Source organism: Lissotriton vulgaris, chromosome 4_1 (assembly GCF_964263255.1).
Source record: "Lissotriton vulgaris chromosome 4_1, aLisVul1.2, whole genome shotgun sequence".
In the NCBI taxonomy this organism is placed as follows: domain Eukaryota; kingdom Metazoa; phylum Chordata; class Amphibia; order Caudata; family Salamandridae; genus Lissotriton; species Lissotriton vulgaris.
This window is the reverse complement of record NC_141691.1, coordinates 1,428,824,676-1,428,844,644: the sequence shown is the minus strand read 5'-3', so window position 1 is coordinate 1,428,844,644 and position 19,969 is coordinate 1,428,824,676. Positions and strand designations below refer to the sequence as shown.

Here is a 19,969-nt window from a genome sequence, read left to right as displayed (position 1 = left end):
TTGTTTCGGGTCACTCGTTCTCCGTGTTGTGGTTCCGTCTGGAATTGCACCTGCTTTTGCGGTTGGCCACGACCTCCATTACAGGTGTTGGTGCCTTGCTGCGATCCACGTTGTTGGCCGCGCTGCCAGTTGTTGCTTCTGCCGCGTGGTGGTCGCCATGACCATTGGCGTTGCCCTAAAAAATGGTTGTATTGATGCTGTTGGTATTGGGCGTAGTCCGGGTAGTATTGCTGGAAACTAGGACCGGGTTGCTCCTGTTTGCCCTCAGAGCTAAAGGAAGAGTCTGAAAAAGTTTGATAATTGCGTCTACCTCTGTAACCACCTCTTCCCCGATTCGTGAATCTGCCTTGCTGGTCTTGGCGAAAATAATCTTCCTGTAGATAAGGATACGTTTTTTTCTTATCGTACAGTCTAATATCCCTTGCCAGTTTTTCAAGCTTCCGATTCTGCGTTGTTAGATCAAAATCCTTAAGAGTGGCTTCAAGATTGTTCAAGGTTTCTTTAGCACTGGCGAAGTTGGCATCCGCCGCTATTTCCGCTTTTAGAGTCTTTATTTCAGCAGTAATCACTTTGATCTGGTCCGCAGCAGTTTCCACGCCAAGGACCATCCAGTGACGGGAGCAGTTGTTCGCCACGTGGCTGAACCCTTCTCTGAACTTAGGTACCTCGACAAAGATTGCCGGTTCGATCTTGATTTGCAGCCCAATGGGGATGATGTTCTCCTTCAAATATTTGGTTAAGAGATGTCCATGCCACCTAGTCCGGATCAGCTTTTTCTCCAATCTCTCCAAACGGGTGATTTTATCCTTTAGTGTGAAGTCAATGGTGGGGATATCGGATGCAATGAATATATTACTTGGATCCTCAAGGAGTTTATCTATATAGTCTTCGGAAAAAGATAGAAGTTCCCTTTCTACCATGATGTGCAAAGGTCAAAATTAATTGAACATGAAATGTAACCTTGCAGACCAGCGTCTGCACGAAGTAGGGTATAGACAAGGGGTTGTACCCAGAAAGTGTCACTGGGACCTGGGCTATCAAAGTGATAAGAGGAAGGGGTCCCAGTAATCAAAGAACAGTTTACTAAATGATAACAAATAAATCAACCAAGAAACAAATCTGTCCACATTGTTTTAATCACAATGTGAAATGTATATAACAAGTATATAATTTAGTCTCAAAACGTGAACATGGTTTCGCAGTGCCCCGAATATAGTAAAGAGACAAGGGAAGGGGAAGTGATCCTGTGAGGAGGAAGTGGAGGGAAGGAGGAAGAAATTCTCAAGTGACAGTTTAATCAATATATATACATCATTTGTCCTCATTACACAGTGTGTGTAGAGATGGGGACCACAAGGTCAAATAATTATTTCCATACAACAACATACTCCACAAGGTTCAGAAAATGAAAACAATGCGGCGTGGAGTTGGTAATGCGAATAGTTGTCGACGTGCATTCAAAAAAGCACGGAGTGTTAAGGATCATGTAGTACGCTCCTTCCTGAAGACCAGGGACGACCCTACGGTCGCAACCCTTTGGAATCTGCCTGCTGTCGTGGGCCACTTCAGATGTGGTCAATGCAAGGCATGCAACAGTGTCATTCAAACCAAGGAATTCATCTATCGTGATCACAAAATTCCACTAAGTACACACACCAACTGTAACTCATCAAACATTATATACGCCATCTTATGTCCATGTTCAATGATATATGTTGGTCAGACACAGCAGAAGGCTAAGGCCAGGATCCTTCAGCATATGAGTAGGATCAGGTGCCAAGCACCAGGTGCACCTTTGGTTGAACATTTCTCCACAGCCGGTCATACACCGGATAGCTTGAGATGGGTAATCCTTGAAAAAGCCACCTTAGGACCCCGGGGTGGTAACATCGCCACTATCTTAAACACTCGAGAGCTGAAATGGATGTTAAAGTTTGATTCCATTGAGAATGGGCTCAATGAGCAAGATAGCTCTTTCTCCCAATTGGCAACCCTATCGTCTACCTGATTCCAGTGTCAAGGTGCTGTTATAGTGTTATAAGACATGTAAACCTTATGTGGCCTTTTACCCTTTTGTTGAGAGGTACGCCACCACTTTGTTTTTGTGTGCCTTTCAACTTGGAGTAAGACATTGGATGGCTTTTACCCTCTTGTGAGAGGTACGCCATGTCAGTACCAACTTCATCATTTAATTTATCAACAATGTGGGCACTAAATTTATAATTTTATGAATTTATATATCCAATATAATGTCTCTGGGATCACATTGATTTGTAGCCTTTATCCTCATGTGAGAGATACGCTGCTCAATGCTATCACGCTGGTACAAATTGACCTATTTATATCCAATGTCGTACATTAGCAGTGATAGATGATGTCCATTGTGCTGGTTATTATTATAATAACATGTGAATGTCTTCCACTGAATGAACAGATTGCTTTATTTATCTAGCGTTATAGGCAAGCCACCCCTGTTTGAATAATGAGATTTCATACAGTCCCTGTACTGGCGGCTCACTTGATGTATGCTCAGTATTAATACCCACATGGTCCTTGACTCTGTGAAATTCTGTTTTAAAATGTCAATTCATTATGGTTATTTTATACGTTTTCTTCTAAAATAATTTCATTATGAATACCCCGTTTCATCATCAGACCCGGTTTTAAGTAGATTGACAGCCCTATCTAACCCAACTACGATATCGCACTCCAGTCTATCTACTATGTTTACACGGGTGCTCCGCACCACGTGACCTAATCGCCATGGAGATATCTCCAAACCCGGAACTGAGCCTCGCCATTGCGAATCGAGCTCGTTGCGGGACGCGATTCATCTCCTTGACCGGTAAGCGTGTTTCTCTAGCGTGTTGACAATTGATGGGATGATTATCCGTTGATGGGCGGCTTTCAACAGCTTTTCCTCCCTTTTTCCTTAGACTAACTACGAAGCCTTAATCTGACTTAACCAGACCGCCATCACATTTTTGATCGCGTTTATCAGCCTCTTAGGTGAGTGCAATCTCTGTCCCACTCTGACTGTTATGATTCACCCAGCCCGTTGTGATAAATAATGGTCCCCTCATTTATTTACTCTCTGCAGTTCCGCTTCACCCGACGATACCTTGGACCATGCCATTAGATTAAATCGGGGTCGTCCCTTTACCAACTCGTGGTGAGTTCACCTTCCTGATTATTTTAGATCTTTTTAACAAATCGGTCTATCTTCAACTAGGTCTAACTGTTCGCCTTGATTGCATATTTAACAGTATCTTCACCCTGACGATATATCTGGACCGCGCCAGTAGATTGCATCACGGTCTTTTTGAATACCACTTCGTGGTAAGTTTTTAATTTATCTGTTAATACCTGGATATTGCCCGTTCTTGCCCATATTGTGAGCCTACTACCCCCCAATCAGTGGGTATTGAGATGTCCGTTTGCTGCCTTCCAGACCCGGACTGGCTGCTTTTCTATTCTTTCGTATAACCCTCAGAATTATTCTGTTCACGTAGCGCTAATTCATCCTTCATGCGCTCATGATTAAACTGCCATCTATTCTAACGCACACTAACTATGTGGCGTACCAATTTAATTCACATTAATTCTATGGCACAGCAATGACTTTCTCCCCTACCACTTGATTTTAGTACTGATGTGCTCTCCATTGGAATAATATAGGGATTCGTTTTCCCACACTAATTTATACATTTATATTAAATAGGTGTGTCCCCACCCCAGTCCTGATGAAGACCCCACAGCAAGGATAGCAACTCTACCTGCATACTAGGGGGTCGAAACGTCGACAACTATTCGCATTACCAACTCCACGCCGCATTGTTTTCATTTTCTGAACCTTGTGGAGTATGTTGTTGTATGGAAATAATTATTTGAACCTTGTGGTCCCCATCTCTACACACACTGTGTAGTGAGGACAAATGATGTATATATATTGATTAAACTGTCACTTGAGAATTTCTTCCTCCTTCCCTCCACTTCCTCCTCACAGGATCACTTCCCCTTCCCTTGTCTCTTTACTATACTCGGGGCACTGGGAAACCATGTTCACGTTTTGAGACTAAATTGTATACTTGTTATATACATTTCACATTGTGATTAAAACAATGTGGACAGATTTGTTTCTTGGTTGATTTATTTGTTATCATTTAGTAAACTGTTCTTTGATTACTGGGACCCCTTCCTCTTATCACGCTATACCGACAAGGCTGGGTTGCCCAATTGGTCCTGTTCTCTTGAATCAGTAGTACCATTAATCTTGCATGAATTATTAGGTCATCTCAGTGCCTCTTATCTCAGCATTGATTTGATTGTTTGGGTACTTATAAATGCAGTTCTTACCAGATACACTCCCCAGAGGTTGTTTGAGGCCTTAAACTTATCCAGCAAAGCCTGTTGTAAAGATCCTAAGTCTGCGGTGGTAAGGGCATGGTTATATTTGATATGGAGCAACTGCAGTGATTGCCTTGTACAGTTTTGAAAATTAAAAATTTGCCTATAAGCAGTGCACTGGATTTTGTCTAATGCATCTGACAGTTTCTCGGAGTAAGCTAAATGGCCATAAGAGGTGGTGGGTGTTACTTTTGCACAAACAACTCATAGGATTGCTTCAGCCAAAGTGCCATATATATGTCTGTGCAGTTTGCAGAGGGCAAATGTAAGTGCTGAAGCATTCGCTGTAAGAGACTGTAAGTGTATGTTGATCCAATGAATGTCTGAAAACCAGATATCCAAATAATTATATTTTGTTGTGTGGTTGGTCTTCTGTTTTCCCAGCCTCCATGTCTGTTTGGATTTATGTTTATATTTTACAAATATCATGACCTTTGCTTTCCCTCCATTGGCTATAATCTTATTATCGTCAGTGTAAATATGATGTTGATCCAGAGCTTGCTGCAATCCATTTCTGGTCTGGTCCAGAATAATCAGGGTATCTGCATATTGCAGTTTGGGAAGCGTGTATATGCCAATCTGTGGTGGAACTGTTTTGGCTTTGAATTTGGCTTGACCCATGCCAGCTGTGTAGAGGTTGAACAAGAAGGGGATCAACACACAACCCTGTTTCATGCCTCTGGATGTTGGTACTTCGGATGTGGTCCTATTTCAATTACCTAGAATGACACAAACTCATGTGTTCGAGTACAAATAAATACTTGCCTTCAAAAGAGAAGGTGAAATGCCTAGCTAGGCTTGCTTTGGTCACAGCATGTTCAGGTCCACACCATCAAATGCTGATGAATAGTCGATAAAGCAGGTGAAGAGGGGGGATTAAAAGCCTTGAGGAGCATTGGAATAGATTTGGTAATGCAACTGTGTTATCTATTGTTGATGCTTTAGGACTAAACCCAGGTAGATGGTATTAGATTATATTTCTTCAGTTGACCAAACCTCTAGTTCGTGTAATAGAACGTTGGCATAGGCGTTAGCCTCTATACCTGCCAAGGCTATTAACAGGTAATTAGATGGGTTAGTTTTAGAAACTTTTTTATGAATCAGTTGTAATATAGATCCTCTCCAAGAGTGTGGTATTTGGGCCGATTGAAAACAGTGCTGCTGCCCGGTCCTCCACTCTGGCAATCCTATCTCTGATTTCCAAGCACATTTTATTAACCTTCCTAATTGACTCTTGGAGCTTTTTTGTAGCTAAACAAGCCGATCGGATCTCACTAAAGGTCTCTTCTTGAAGCTGTTTTATGGAGCTATAAATAAGCCCTAATTAACGTTCCTTTGATTCCTCTGGCACTGCTACAAAAGACGATCGAGTCTTATAACATGGAGACCTTAGCCAATTTTGCTCATCTGAATAGACCTGCTGGGTTGCTGGGTAGTCCAATTTCCAAGCGCGGGCAACACACAAATCATTTCCAGCTATGATGCCCCCATGAGAATCCTCCCTTTTTGCTTTTTCTGTATCTTGGCTTGCCTTGCTTTTGTAAATAGTACACTACTCAACCTAACCCAGAGGCTCCTGAGGCCTAAGAGTACAAGTCATCATCTGAATCACTAATTCTCGCGATGGAGGCTGCTGAATCATCGGTGAGCAGTTATTCCTGTCATCTGGGGAGCCCGCCACAGCTTTTATCCACGCTGCACGCTGCACTTAGTTCTGGAAGGGCCATACCTTGACAGGGGCGGTGAGACACCGAAGCGCCAGTGGGTGTTGGATTCAGCATGCTATTTGGCATTTCCTTGACCTGTACATGCTCTGAGGGGACAGATGGATTAACCCTGGACAAAACAGCAAGATCAATAGGATAGGGTCCCCCTATGCATTTCTTACCCACCACATGCCCAACACTAACAGGCATAGAGTCCACTGTATCCAACTCCAGAGGACTGTCTGATGCCTCTTACGTAGTCTAGTAGCTTTTCCAGCACCTTCATGGGGATAAAACAGGTGTAAAATATCATCTAAAGCCCTGGGGGATACTCCTATTGTGCTTCCTGATGCTGGTTCACTCTGTGCCAAGGGATGTTATTCAATTAGAATCTAAATAAACCTTAGACTATTAATTATAAACTTTGGCAGCTTTATTAAGCTTACTTTAGTTTTGAAAAAAATTACATTTCAAATTAATTGTCTTTAAAAAGAATGGCACACTATTGAGTCACACACGCCGAGTGTTCAGGGCGTCTGGGGGCTTGGAGGACTACCGGCGCCAGGAGCCACTGGGGGAAGCTAGTGACAGCCTCATCCCTCCCTTTCCGCCTGCACCAGCAGAAAAAGACTTCGCGCCTCCCGCTTCGCGGGAGACGCAGCGCCGAGTGTTCGGGGTGTGTGGGGGCTTGGAGGACTACGGCCCCAGGAGTCATTGGGGGAAGCCAGCGACAGCCTCAGCCCTCCCTTTCCGCCTGCACCAGCAGAAAAAGACCTCACGCCTCCCGCTTCGCGGGAGACGCAGCACCGAGTGTTCAGGGCGTGTGGGGGCTTGGAGGATTACAGGCCCCAGGAGCCATTGGGGGAAGCCAGTGACAGCCTCAGCTCTCTCTTTCCGCCCGTAGCGTGCTAAAAGCAGTACGTCATCTCCGTCCCGCGGGACACGCGCGGACGTGCGCCGGGCTAAGCCCGGGCTAAGGCCGGGCTGGGCAACCCCTCTTCAGCGTGAATTACATCATGGGTAAGCAGAAACTTCATTCCTCACAAGACCAGGGGGGTCAAAGCCAAAGTCCCCAGGAAATCAGCATCTATCATTTCCTATTTAACCTCGGCGGTGGGTGTTTCGACTACAGAAATTGCCATTGCAGAGAGGGAACTCGGGTTGGATTCGACCGATGTACAAGTAGCTGATACCTCCCACCTTGAAAAACCCGGTCCCCCTTGAGCCCCTTGAACTTATTAACCCCCAATCTTGTGTCCAGAAGTCGCCCCATGTTGTTTCTGAGGAGAGGGTTTTGGTACCTGTAAGTAACACTCCCAGTAAATGTCCTAGTCAGGCCCAAGTTATCAAAGGGCAGTTTAATAAGTGACAAAGAGAGCATTGAAGAGATCGAATAAGCGGGATAAAGCATCAAAAAGTACCTCTCTAAAAACAAGGGCCTGTTACAACTAACTTCATAGAGACAACTATACGGGACATGGTGGAGGAAATGTTTACTTCTCGTTGGAGATGGCTTTAACCAGTATCGCTAAGGACATTATTGATACTTTGAACATTTGTGTCGCCGGCCTATTAGAAAAATGTGAACGTATCAATTTGTTTTTAAATGTGTACCTGGTTCGGTTGAAATATCTTTGCCCCGTAAATGTAACCCTAAAATAGGCACTGGGATAATACGGGGGAAGGAGAAGGGACTATGATCTTGAGCCCCCCAAAGGCTGAGAACCCTGCGCTTGGATCCACCATAACAAGTGGTTGTTACGATCACAATAGGTATAGGGAATCAAAGAGGAGCCCAGTAAGGAATTCTGAGATACAAAGTAATTTAGCTCTACCTAGGTGCAGGGGGAAACCCATGGATCAACAGCCCAGAAGCAAAATAGTCATCCAACCTGATATTAATCTCACTCCTGAAGCAGCCCTGCTGGTGGTAGTTCTTGTAAGGGTACCTCCATTGGTGGATGGAGAGGTAGAATCAACAGAGGCTCTATCATCAGTAACTAAAAAATGGTGTGACCTTAATTGTTCTGCCGATACTGAAATTTCTTCTAGTATTATAATGGCCAGGCGGGTTGGTTGGTTAGGAAGTTCCCAAAAGGTAGTAAAAGGGGACTGTGCTATTGTTAATTTTAATAAATCTCACGTTACTCCCCGTCTGTTGTGGGATGCCTCAGATCTGAAGAGGGAGGAAGGAAGCATCAGGTCTTTATCATTGGGTTTCTTTTATCCCCCCCTAGACGGTCAAATGTAGGTATAAGACCTCGTCCAGAACAGATATGTGGGAGTTTAGTTTGGATCCCCTATAACTTCCCAAACAGGGAACATCATTTTGACTGGGGAAGTTCTAGAGTCCCTTCTCCACCTAAAGCACCTTGTGGTCAAGTAACCAAGAGAAAGGAGACATTAGTTCTTTCTAACAGGTTTTCCCCTTTGTCTCGGTTAGATGAGAACGATTGACTAAGGCCCATAATCACTATTCCCCGACTCCCTACCCCTATGGCGCCATTGCGGAGGTGGGTGTTAAATTTAGGCTAATGAGTTGGAACATAGCAGGGCTCCGGTCTAAAAGGGATGACCAGAACTGGTTAAAGCTTATTAGAGAGTGTGATATTATAGCCCTGCAAGAGACCTGGGAAAAGGACAATAATTTTTGGGTTGATTGCTTTAAATCTTACTTTCAGCCCGCCCGCCCAACGCCAGCGGGTAGAGCTAAGGGAGGGTTGATGCTCCTTTTTTCTGTAAGATTAAAGGGTTCAGTAATGATCTTAGACTCAGCTTCCCCTAATTGCCTAATAGCCGAGCTCACTACCCCAAATAATTCCAAAACATTGATAATTATTTTTTATAATTCTGGGGAAAGTGAGTATAGCAACGAGCATCTTTGTTACCTGACACGGTTTTTAGAAACATATAAAGCGCAGCAAACCACTTATATTTATATTGTTCTAATGGGTGATTTTAATATTCATTTGTGTAATTTCAATTGTCGAATTAATGAAATTCATGGTCCCTCTTACTCGTCGCCACCTCACTTTGAACATACCCCTAAAGGGGAGGCTCTTGAAGAACTTCTTTCATTTGCTGACCTTTATGAGCCAGGTTTTTTTTATATCAGTGAGAGGGTTGTAACGTTTAAAGCAAGGGAAGGCGAGACGATTATTGATTATATATTTATATCCCCTGCACTTTTAGGGCATGTACTTTTTTATAATGCCATATGTTCTCCTCTCAGTGACCATAATCTGGTCATTCTCGAGCTGGATAAAGACTTTTGCCTTATAGATGCTACAGCTAATATGAAGGGGCCTATCACCGTGATAACCCAAGATCAAGGGAGGAGATTAAAATGGGAAAAAGTAGTCCCTGATCACTTCCTTGATAGCTTAAGTTTGAAGGTTAAAGATGATATCACAAAATGTGTTGATTGTTTTACCCCAGAGGGGGAAATTATCTTAGCCTTTGAAGCCATATGTAGACAGGTCGCTACAGATCTAATCATTACCTCCAGGTCCAAACCAAAACAAGAAAAAATATGGTTTGATTCTAAATGCTCTAGGGCCCACCAAAGTTAGTAAAATCACTGAAAGTTATACCCAGGGATAAGGCCCTTATAGCTAGCCTTAGAAAAGAATATAAACTAATTATGCAAACCCGTAAAAATGAAATTAAAACAGAGGCATGGGACGCTTTAACGTCTGAGGAACTCCTAAAGGATAGTTCTACGTTTTGGACTATTGTTAATAGCATGCTGTTTTCGGGTGTGGAGAATGGTTTACTGGAAATTAACATCCCAGAAGATGAGTGGCTGACTCAATTTGAAGGTATTTATGCGAGTAACGAGGTGTTTGAACCTTTTATGGCTCCTGCCAGTAGTTTTCCTTTGCCTGCGCTAGTGTTTAATGAGGAAGATGTTGAGAGGGCAATAAATTAATCCGCAAGTAATAAGGCTCCTGGCCCAGACGGCGTCCCAGCTGATCTTTATAAGGGCAATGTTAAACTTTGAGTTAAAATTGTAACTAATGTTTTTAATTCTAGTGTTGCCCAGGGGTTTCCTGTTTCATGGTCCCACTCTATTATCATCCCTGTTTTTAAAAAAGGGCAAAGAGGGGATCCTAGGTGCTACAGGCCTATTTCATTAATAGATTCTTCCGTTAAAATCTTGGGCAAAGTGATCTTGACTAAGGTGTCAGAGTGGGTGACAGATAATGAGATTCTGTCCAATCTCCAATATGGATTTAGATTAGGTAGAAGCACCCTGGACCAGTGACTTAATCTGTATCTCTTAATAAATAAGTATACTGTAGCCTCCAAGCGGTCTATTTATTTGGGCTTTATGGATCTATCCACAGCCTTTGATCTGGTGAACAGATCGAGACGGTGGACCATTTTGCTTGAATTAGGGATTGATCCCTGTTTGGTATATTTTTTAGCGGATCTGCATCGGGATTTGTTTGCATCCGTCAGGGTGACCCAGGAGGGCAATTGCACAAGACACTTTAAATCTGGCAGAGGGGTTCGACAAGGGTGCATTCTGGCCCCTTTACGTTTTACACTTTATATAAATGCCATAGATAAAACCTTAGATAATGCTAGATTGGACGTTCCACGTGTAGGGAACAGTACCATCCCAGTTCTCCTATAAGCGGATGATGCCGTCCTACTAGCTTGTACCCTGTTAGGTCTACAGAGACTACCGAACTCCTTTGGGGAGTCTATGAACTCTCTGGATCTGGTAGTTAACATCACTAAATCGCATGTTCTGACTATGAGATTACGTAAGAATAAAGTCAGAACCTTTTACTGAAAAGGGGCAGAGGTCACAAGGGAGAAGGTTTTTACATATCTGGGGGTCTTGTTCGATGATAGATGTTCCTGGGTCCCCCAGCTTTTAGCAAAAAAGAATGCTTTAGGAAGATCTTCATCAGCCCTATTAAGTTTTGCCTGGCAATTAGGAGGAAAGCCCTGTGAGGTGATTCTTTCTATCTAAAAGGCGAAATGTTTGACAATTGCGATATATGGTGCAGCAATATGGGGGTATAAGCAAGCTGAAGGGGTACAGAAGGTTGAAAATAAATTTCTTTGCTCACTTTTGTATATCCCCCAATCGACTCCAATCGACTCCAACTTTTGCCATCCATCAGGAGCTGGGGATGGGGTATGTACCCGATTTGATGAGCATGTTGCTTAACACTGATGGGAAAATCTATTCGAAAATATTGGCGACAAGGCTCTCAGACGTGATATGCCCACTGGTCTCAGTATATCAGCATGGTTTTATTCCTAGGCTTGGCACAACTGACCATGTCAACCGGGTGATTGCTTTAATAGATTATGTAAACGGTCTGGGAACACCTTTGAGCCTTATATTGCTGGACGCTGAGAAGGCCTTCGACCAAGTGTCGTGGGCCTTCCTATGGGATCTGATGAAGCATCGAGGGTTTGGGCCAAAATTTATAACATCAATACAGACACTGTACAAACAACCTAGTGCACGAATCTATGTAATGGCGCTACAATCAGAACTGGTTTCAATACAAAGGGGCACAAGGCAAGGATACCCGTGCTCCCCGCTGGTATTCCCCCTCTACATAGATCCGTTCTTGAAAATGATAGAGAACAGCCCTCAGATCCACCCAATTAAGATACAACATCAACAATATCGGGTCCTAGCATATCCTGATGACGTAGCCGTGATTTCTTCAAGACCGGCCCTGGCAATGCCTGAGATTGAACATTTAGCAGCGGTATATGGCGCTGTATCAGGATATAAATTAAACACTGCTAAGACCCATATATTATGTGTTACCATCAAGACTTTTCATGATACCCGGGTTCTAGCAGAGGTTACATATCTGGGGATACAGATTAACGCCTCGGCTCTGGCTACAGTTAAATCTAACTGGCAGAATCTGCTTAGCAAGATACATAAACAATTGGATCAATTTGAATGTTTACATCTGACGCTTGTAGGCAGGTGCAATACATTAAAAATTATGGTATTACCCAAGATTTTATATTACTATCGCTGTGTACCGTTAGAGATTCCCCTTGTATACATCACACAGTTGCAAGCGATTTGTATGAAATTTGTATGGGCTATATGGGCTAGAGGAAAGGAGCAGCACGCTAAAAAGTATATGGTACTGCCAAGGACGGTTGGGGGTTGGGCGGTACCCGACTTTCTTTTATACTATTATGCTTGCATGCTTGTACGTATGAATATTTTGCTTACAGGGATAGGACCCTTAGAGCCAGGACTACAACCATCGATATATGGTCTGTTATTGGGTGCTGAAGTCAGGAACCGTCTTTTTCTTAATATTGATTGGAACTACTACAAAGGCACCAGATTTAAGGTGGTAGCGGCTGCATATGAAGTCTGGAAGGCAATAAAAAACTACTATAAAATCGATAAGATTTCTATATATACACCATTGATTTCCCAAGCTTACACCCCAGTATTTGCTGGGATAGCATAGTGGTGAGCTGGCACATAAGAGGGTTAACTACAGTAGGGGATTTATATACAGGGGATGGTTTAAAATCATTCAGTCAGTTGAAACAACAATATCAACTCCCAACTGCACTTTTTTTAAATACTTACAAATCTGTGAGTATTTAATGAAAAATACTATAAACATGGTATATTACCCTCTTATAGAGGCCAATAGGAAAGGTGCTCAGATTGGGGTACTTTATGATTTAATCCTAGAGGCTATGCCTAATGATTTAGAAGCACAAGTGACTAAATGGGAGAATAGGTTAGAATGTCAAGGAGTACCGCTGGAAAAATCTATTGAACTCGCTGGAAGAATACTTATGTCTGCTAATCTTATAACCCAACATTATAAAACCCTGTTCTATATGTACTATACTCCAGATAAAATATCAAAGTGGGGTGGAGACCCAGAAGGAAAATGTTTCAGATATAACGCCCATCAGGCGGATGTAAAGCATATCTTTGCCACTTGTGTAAAACTAGGGGAACTGTTTAGACATGTAGACAGGTTCATATCTGAGATTTTGCGTACCCCTTTTCAGCTCTCAATAATGCAGATTTTGTTGGGTATAGATGAAGAATCTGATCAAGTAGAGGCTAGCGATAATACTGACTATCTGATCTTCATTGTCACGGCTGTCTTGAGACTCTGTATTGCCTCATGTTGGTTACAAAGTGAACCTCCTTCATTTGAAGCATGGCAAACTCAGTTTTTATTTACTTATAATATGGAATATAATCTGTACGCCATAAAGGGAAGGAGTAAAAAGGCATTGGGACAGCAAATATGGGACACGGTTAGAGCATATATGGATGCAGAAGACTGATCAACCCTGACTTTATATGTACCACTTGTAAAACCTATAATTGATTTATTGTAGGACTGTTTTGAAATACTGTAATATTCAGCTCAATATATAATATATGAAACAGTGGATCTAATTTAATATAAATCTGTCTAGGTTTGACGGTTTGATTTGGCTGTACCTTTATATCTCTTTTTATTTACTTTTTCTTTTTTTGTGTCATTTATGGGAAAATAATGCCTAATTCATTGTTCTTGCAACCCTACAACTGTTTGATGATAAGCTGTTTGCTTCATTTTGTACATGTGATCTCTAACTCAATAAAGAAATTAAATTAAAAAAAGGAAGATCTTCATCAGCCCTATTAAGTTTTGCCCGGCAATTAGGAGGAAAGCCCTGTGAGGTGATACTTTCTATCTACAAGGCGAAATGTTTGACGATTGCGATATATGGTGCAGCAATATGGGGGTATAAGCAAGCTGAAGGGGTACAGAAGGCTGAAAATAAATTTCTTCGCTCACTTTTGTATATCCCCCAATCGACTCCAACTTTTGCCATCCATCAGGAGCTGGGGATGGGGTATGTATCCGATTTGATGAGCATGGCTCCCCTAATCTGTTGGATAAAAACATGGTTTAACCCAGAACTTACGTTAAATCGCCAGATTTTAAAAGATTGCGTCACTTTAGAAAGAGTTAATGATATACAGTGGCTTTCTTATATTAAGGCAATGTTAATAAAAATTGGGCGGCCAGAAATTTTTGAAACACCGGAAGGAATTGTTAAAGGTGATATCAGATGGGTTAAATAATATTTCCTGAGTTTAAGGGTCCAGGAACGGGAGGGCGGGGAATTAAAAAAAACTCGATTTAGGGCCGATTTTCTATTAATTAAATCACCATCTATTGAGCCCTACCTAAGGTTAGTAACAATGCCCTTTCATCGCTGGTTACTGATTAGATTCCGTTTCAATCTGATTCACATCTCACTGGGGAATTTCCAAGGCTGGAGCAAACCAGAGGAAGCAGCACTTTGTAATTGTGACTGCAGCTCAATTTAGGACACTATGCACTTTACATTATTCTGTGATTTCTATTCTGATATCAGAAATAAGTTAATAATTCCACTTCTAAGAGGTAAGGGGTTTCTACAGGTTAAACCTGCTCTATTGTACTTGCAATTATTGGATAACCCCTGGAATATTTTTAATATCGCAAATTTTTTGGTAGCTGCTGTTCGGATGAGAAAATTAAGATGCCCAGCAATGATTGAAACATGAATGTTATTGGATTTTTTAAAGAGCATGACATTGTTTTAATTGAGATTGTTCTTGGTTTTTTAACATTTTTGTATCACCCTAATGTATTATATGATATGTGATTTTTATGTGAACTTTTATGATTTTAATTAATCGAATAAAGTGGTTTTGATTGATTGATTGATTGATTGATTGATTGATTGAGTCACACATTTGTCATCACATTTAAAAGCATATTTTAAACAAAAAAACACACCAGTGAAAACAAACAATACAAGCCAAGGGTGTAACCAGTCCTAAGTCTAGATTGATACAACAGGCGGACACTAACTAATTTTGTGACACCTGTGTGAAACAATCAAAAGTCTAACTTTGTAAGGGGTACGATTTACTTTTCCCACTCCAAAACTGCATACATACTTGGAGGCCTATTTATGACCCAGTTTGTGTTGCTCTTGCACCACACAACATGGTGCAAGAGTGACACAAACCTAACATGTGATTTATGCAGTCACGCAACGCCACTTTGCAGGGTCCTAAGTGGCTCCATATATTGGGTGTAAGGCAACACAGCGCAAAGTACTGCATTGTGCTTACTATGCCCTAGGAAAGTGTTCCATTGGCATTGCATCAGTGTTCCCATGCAACTCCAATCGTTTTTATGAATTTTCATATTTAACAGAACTGGTAGACCTAAAATGCGCCAAAAAGATACACCTTCTCTGGTGCGGCGTTATGAGGAGAAATATCTTTATTTCTCCTTGCTACTTCTTTTTTCAATGTGTGCTGTACTCTGCAGCACACAAAGAAAGACGAATATGCCTCTCAGGATTGTTTTTGTGCAGGAAGGTGTCCCTTCCTGCCCAAAAACAATCCTGCATGCAACACAAACACCCTTACACCATGGTGCATGGGTGCCTGCATTGGTCTAGGCTGTCAAAAGGGTGCCAGCACAGGGGTAATGGCAGAAATGAGCCATATTGTCTTAAATATTGTGCACTCCTGTCCTTTGCCTCTCACATAGTGCAGGGCAGCTAGGTGACTTGCTGCACTACACTGCATGACAAAATCGTAAATAAGTCCTACCATTTTTTTAATTTTAAATAAAAATAAACATTAAACAATTAAACTGAAATATAAGAATAAAAAATACTTAATTTCAAACTATAAACACTATGACAAAACATAATTTAAACATAATTTCAATACAAAACCAAAATTTAGTATTTTAAAAAGATAATTATAAAAGAAATTACATTTATATGATTGAATTAATATTACAAAATAACTACAAATGTGTACATTTTAAATAATATTCAAATTGCTATATTAATATGAAAAATAAACACAAATATACATTTATGATTCTCAGGCAAATGTAAGTATAATTTAAATCATCATCATCATCAACATCATAAAGCTTATTCGACTTCAAGCAAAACAAAGATCGTATAAGCACTATGCAACTGTAATAAAAAAATAACATTCATCATACAGTACAGTTTAAAAAACATAAAATTCCAAGTACATCTCAATATTACTATAAATGGCTAAACGTGTTCCTTTTCTATATACAAGCCCAAAGGAAGTTGGCTACTACAAAGCAAATTGAGGGGTTACCGCGTGCTTTAAGAAATATGAGCGCTGCTCTACATTGTCTGAAGTTGTATGTCTCAGTGCCAGTAATATGTATCTAGCTCTTTCCATTTTATATAATTCACAGAAAAGGATGATATGGAGGTCTGACTGTTCCGAGACTCCATCGCTTAGGCAAACAGTCAGGTCACAAAATGTATGTTTCCCCGCCGGGTAACCCTCCATCATAGGAAAAAGATTCATATGAAATCTTACTAGGATGATTCTGTGCTGTAGGTTCTGAATTTCCTCTAGATAGTGGTAGTTGCCCTCTGCTATAGACAGGAGGTTTTGATATATCCTCACAGTTGGTTTGACTTTGTTTAGCTCTGTGCGTCTCACACCAACTTAGCCCAAACACCGTCTTTTAAAACTTTCTTAGATATGTGGAGGCATTCACTAGGGTTTCTGTACAAATCCCCCAAACCCAAAGTGCTCAGGGTAAACCTTCCATAATGCAGCTATCCTTTTATATGGGCATTATCTAGCTCAAGACAATCCTTTATAATATGTTGTGTTAGGAATAGCATGTTCTTCCTCTAAATTGAATGCCATAAAGCTAAAGGGGCTAACCTTACCAAGTCGCTAATATAAGGGAAGTCCAATTCCACATGACAATTAAAGTTGGAGCATGATGCCGGGAGGAAAATCAGCCTCTTCAGGAATTCATCCTCGCTAATCTGCAATTGTTCAATTTGTAACGTGCCCCACACCCGTACTCAGAAGGTAGTTACTGAAACTATCTTAGGCTTATAGATGCTTTTTATGACTTTTATAGGTTTGGTTCCCAGTTTCTTGGCAGATGTAATAATGGCTGCCTGCTGCTCTCCATCTCTAATACCCTTATTTTTACCATATGGGCCCAGGTGTGGCCTTTATCAAACATGACTCCCAGGTAAAGGAAAGAATCTACTACCACTAATGTGCGAGCCCCTAAGTGGAAGGAGGGAACTTTCCCATGCCCTGCGGGATTTGCTATGAAAATAAACGATTTCGATTTGTTAACCCTTAAGTCAAGGGAAGTCATAAAAGAGGCATAAGCCATTATCATGTGTTGCAAGGCCCTGCCTGTTCTGGCCACTAGGACAGTGTCATCTGCATATGCAAGTAAAGGCATAGTTAAAGGCCCAAACTTCAGGATATCTGGAGTCATGCCCGCCAATGCTGCCTCAACCCCATTCATGTATAATGAAAACAAGAATGGAGCGAGGACACATCCTTGCCTAACCCCCATAGGATCCGGAATGAGCTGGTGCAAACCCCGTCCTTGCCATTCCGCACTGAAGCGGTGGTCTGGAAATAGAGCTGTCTGATAAATGTACGAATTGAGGGGTCCACCCCCATTGCCTCCATTATCTCCCATAGCTTACTGTGGTTTACACAATCAAATGCGGCTGAGAGATCCATGAAGGGCATGTATATTATTTCCCCTTTAGGCCTGGTGTATTTCTCAGTGACAAGGCTCAGGTTCAAGCACTAATCAATCGTGCCCCTCCCCCGATGGAAGCCATAGTAGGCCAGAATAAATATATTGTTAACACAGGCCCGTTCTTCCAGCCGATGTAATTGTAGCCGTCCCATTCGTTTTGAGGTGCTATCTAGCAAAGATGTGGGCCTATAATTGCCTGGGTCACCTCTGGCTCCCTTTTTAAAGATTGGGAAACAGACACTTGTGGTCCACGATGTCAGGGGGCCAGCCTGAACTATAGCTTTAAATACGTTCTGCAATAAATAAAATGTGATCTTCAAGAAAAAGGTCTATTGGGCCCCCATCTGGGCCCGGGGCCTTTGCCCTGCTGCACCTTTCCAGACCCTTTATTATTTCCTCAACAGTGAACACAAGGGGGTTTAAATGGACCAGATGGGTTAAAGGCTTCTAAGTCATCCAAGTATCCCCTGACCCAAAAATTGTCTCAAAGTGAGTCAGCCAGGTGTCCTCTCCCACATGGGTTTCCAGAGTTGTATCGCTGCCATCCTTAAAATAGTCTGTACAACAAAAATGCCAATGCTGCCTATCTCATTGCACTTTCTATTTTTTGTCTTACCTACGAATAGAACATTAAGTAAGCAATCCTCTGTTTTTCGAATATATCTTTCTTTTTATTTTGTTTTACTTCATTAGAACTATTTTGGTGATTATTTCCAAAATTTTGAAAATTTCAAAGAAACATATGACTTACAATACATGAAAACTTTATATACATTAAAACATCCCCCTCATATCAATTACACTACCTATCGTTCCAGATCGCTGTCAAACACTCTCAAACATACTCTCAATCACACCACTCTTCATTACAATCTCAAAAACAATACTTTTTTAGAAAAAAATCACATTTTCACACAGCCATAGATTTATACTGTTCATATAAATCAGCATTCAACACAGTTCATTATTGTTTTAGTTCTTATGGCTGTACACAAATAAAGGGTCTACGTGTTTCGAACTCTTCTTAGTGTGGAGTTCTCATCAGGACAACATACTGCAAATGAAGAGAAGAGGAGACCTATGTTAAGTGTATACTTCTCACCATACAGAAAACTGCTTATTGGCTGAACAGCCACCGCCATGCATCTTACCTCTCTATTTAAAGGCAATTCAATTGTGCAATTCATCTAGACCGCGGCGCAGGACCACCTAAATAACATTAAACATAGAGCTCAGCAGAGCTGTATTTCCACATCAAAACCTGAACACATCACTTTAATAAAAAGAAAGAAAGAAACAACCACTCACGGTTTCCGTGTTGTATTTCATATACACACTCTGCCCTGTTAGAAAACATAAAATGTATTGTTGGAATGGCTCGTATGAAATGTTCTGACAGTTTACATGGGGTGTGCGCTGTCACTTACCTAATGTGGTTCTTTCTTGTAGCAGAAATGGGCTGTTGGGGTGATATTCAAGTGGCGCACCTGAAAGAGTATAGAATGGCATTGGTGTTTGGACAAACGTGACTCTCCACGCGTTGTGTCCGTATCTTATTTTCACTTAAGAGCACAGCTTTTACAGCGGAGCATGTAACAACCGGTCACAGCATGTAAAAACGTTTAAAACTACCGACATCTCACTCATGTCTATAAGTGCAGGATCCTTCCTGATCGAAACCGGGCATCCCCTGAATCTTACTTAGTTGCGTCTTTATAACCGATGTATCCGGCTCCCTCGGCTCAAAGCGTAGCCAGTCTCTACCTCGGAGTCTCCGGTGTCCTATTATATCCGGAACTGTAACTTCTGGGGAGCGCCATCTTGTAACGTTCAAAAAAGTCACTTTGGTTTAAAAACGGTAACTTTTATAATACTCGTTGCTGTCAAACATTAAAAGTTCTGTTATTCAGTGTTGAATTCCAGTATATAGAACCTCAGCCGGCATTTGAATTCATATTGTCCGCCATTTTGGATCGGTGTCAACAACTTCCACGAAGCGCCATCTTTAAATGTGCATACTAGCAATGTCTTGCTTAGATGTGTCGTTATCAAGCTCTATAGGTTTGTCAGCTGCCCGCCATTGTGCAGTCAATGTGACATATTCCAGTGTTCCTCTCTTAATTCATGAATGTTAAAAATCCAGTCACTGCTAAGATGAATGTATGATGTTCGAATCGCCTCACCTTAGGATAATTTATACATTTCAGAAATTTCATTCAGACCTTCTGT

General features: G+C 41.5%; 1 long non-coding RNA gene across 1 annotated transcript; it reads right to left on the bottom strand.

Annotated features, from left to right (window-relative positions):
- Window positions 1–18,420: 18,420 nt before the first annotated feature.
- LOC147724074 (uncharacterized) lies at window positions 18,421–19,617 on the bottom strand. Its single transcript, XR_015310073.1, has 5 exons — window positions 19,442–19,617; window positions 19,168–19,227; window positions 19,049–19,083; window positions 18,892–18,949; window positions 18,421–18,794 (listed from the first exon to the last, which is right to left on the bottom strand). It is a non-coding gene; the product is annotated as an uncharacterized LOC147724074 (long non-coding RNA).
- Window positions 19,618–19,969: the final 352 nt, after the last annotated feature.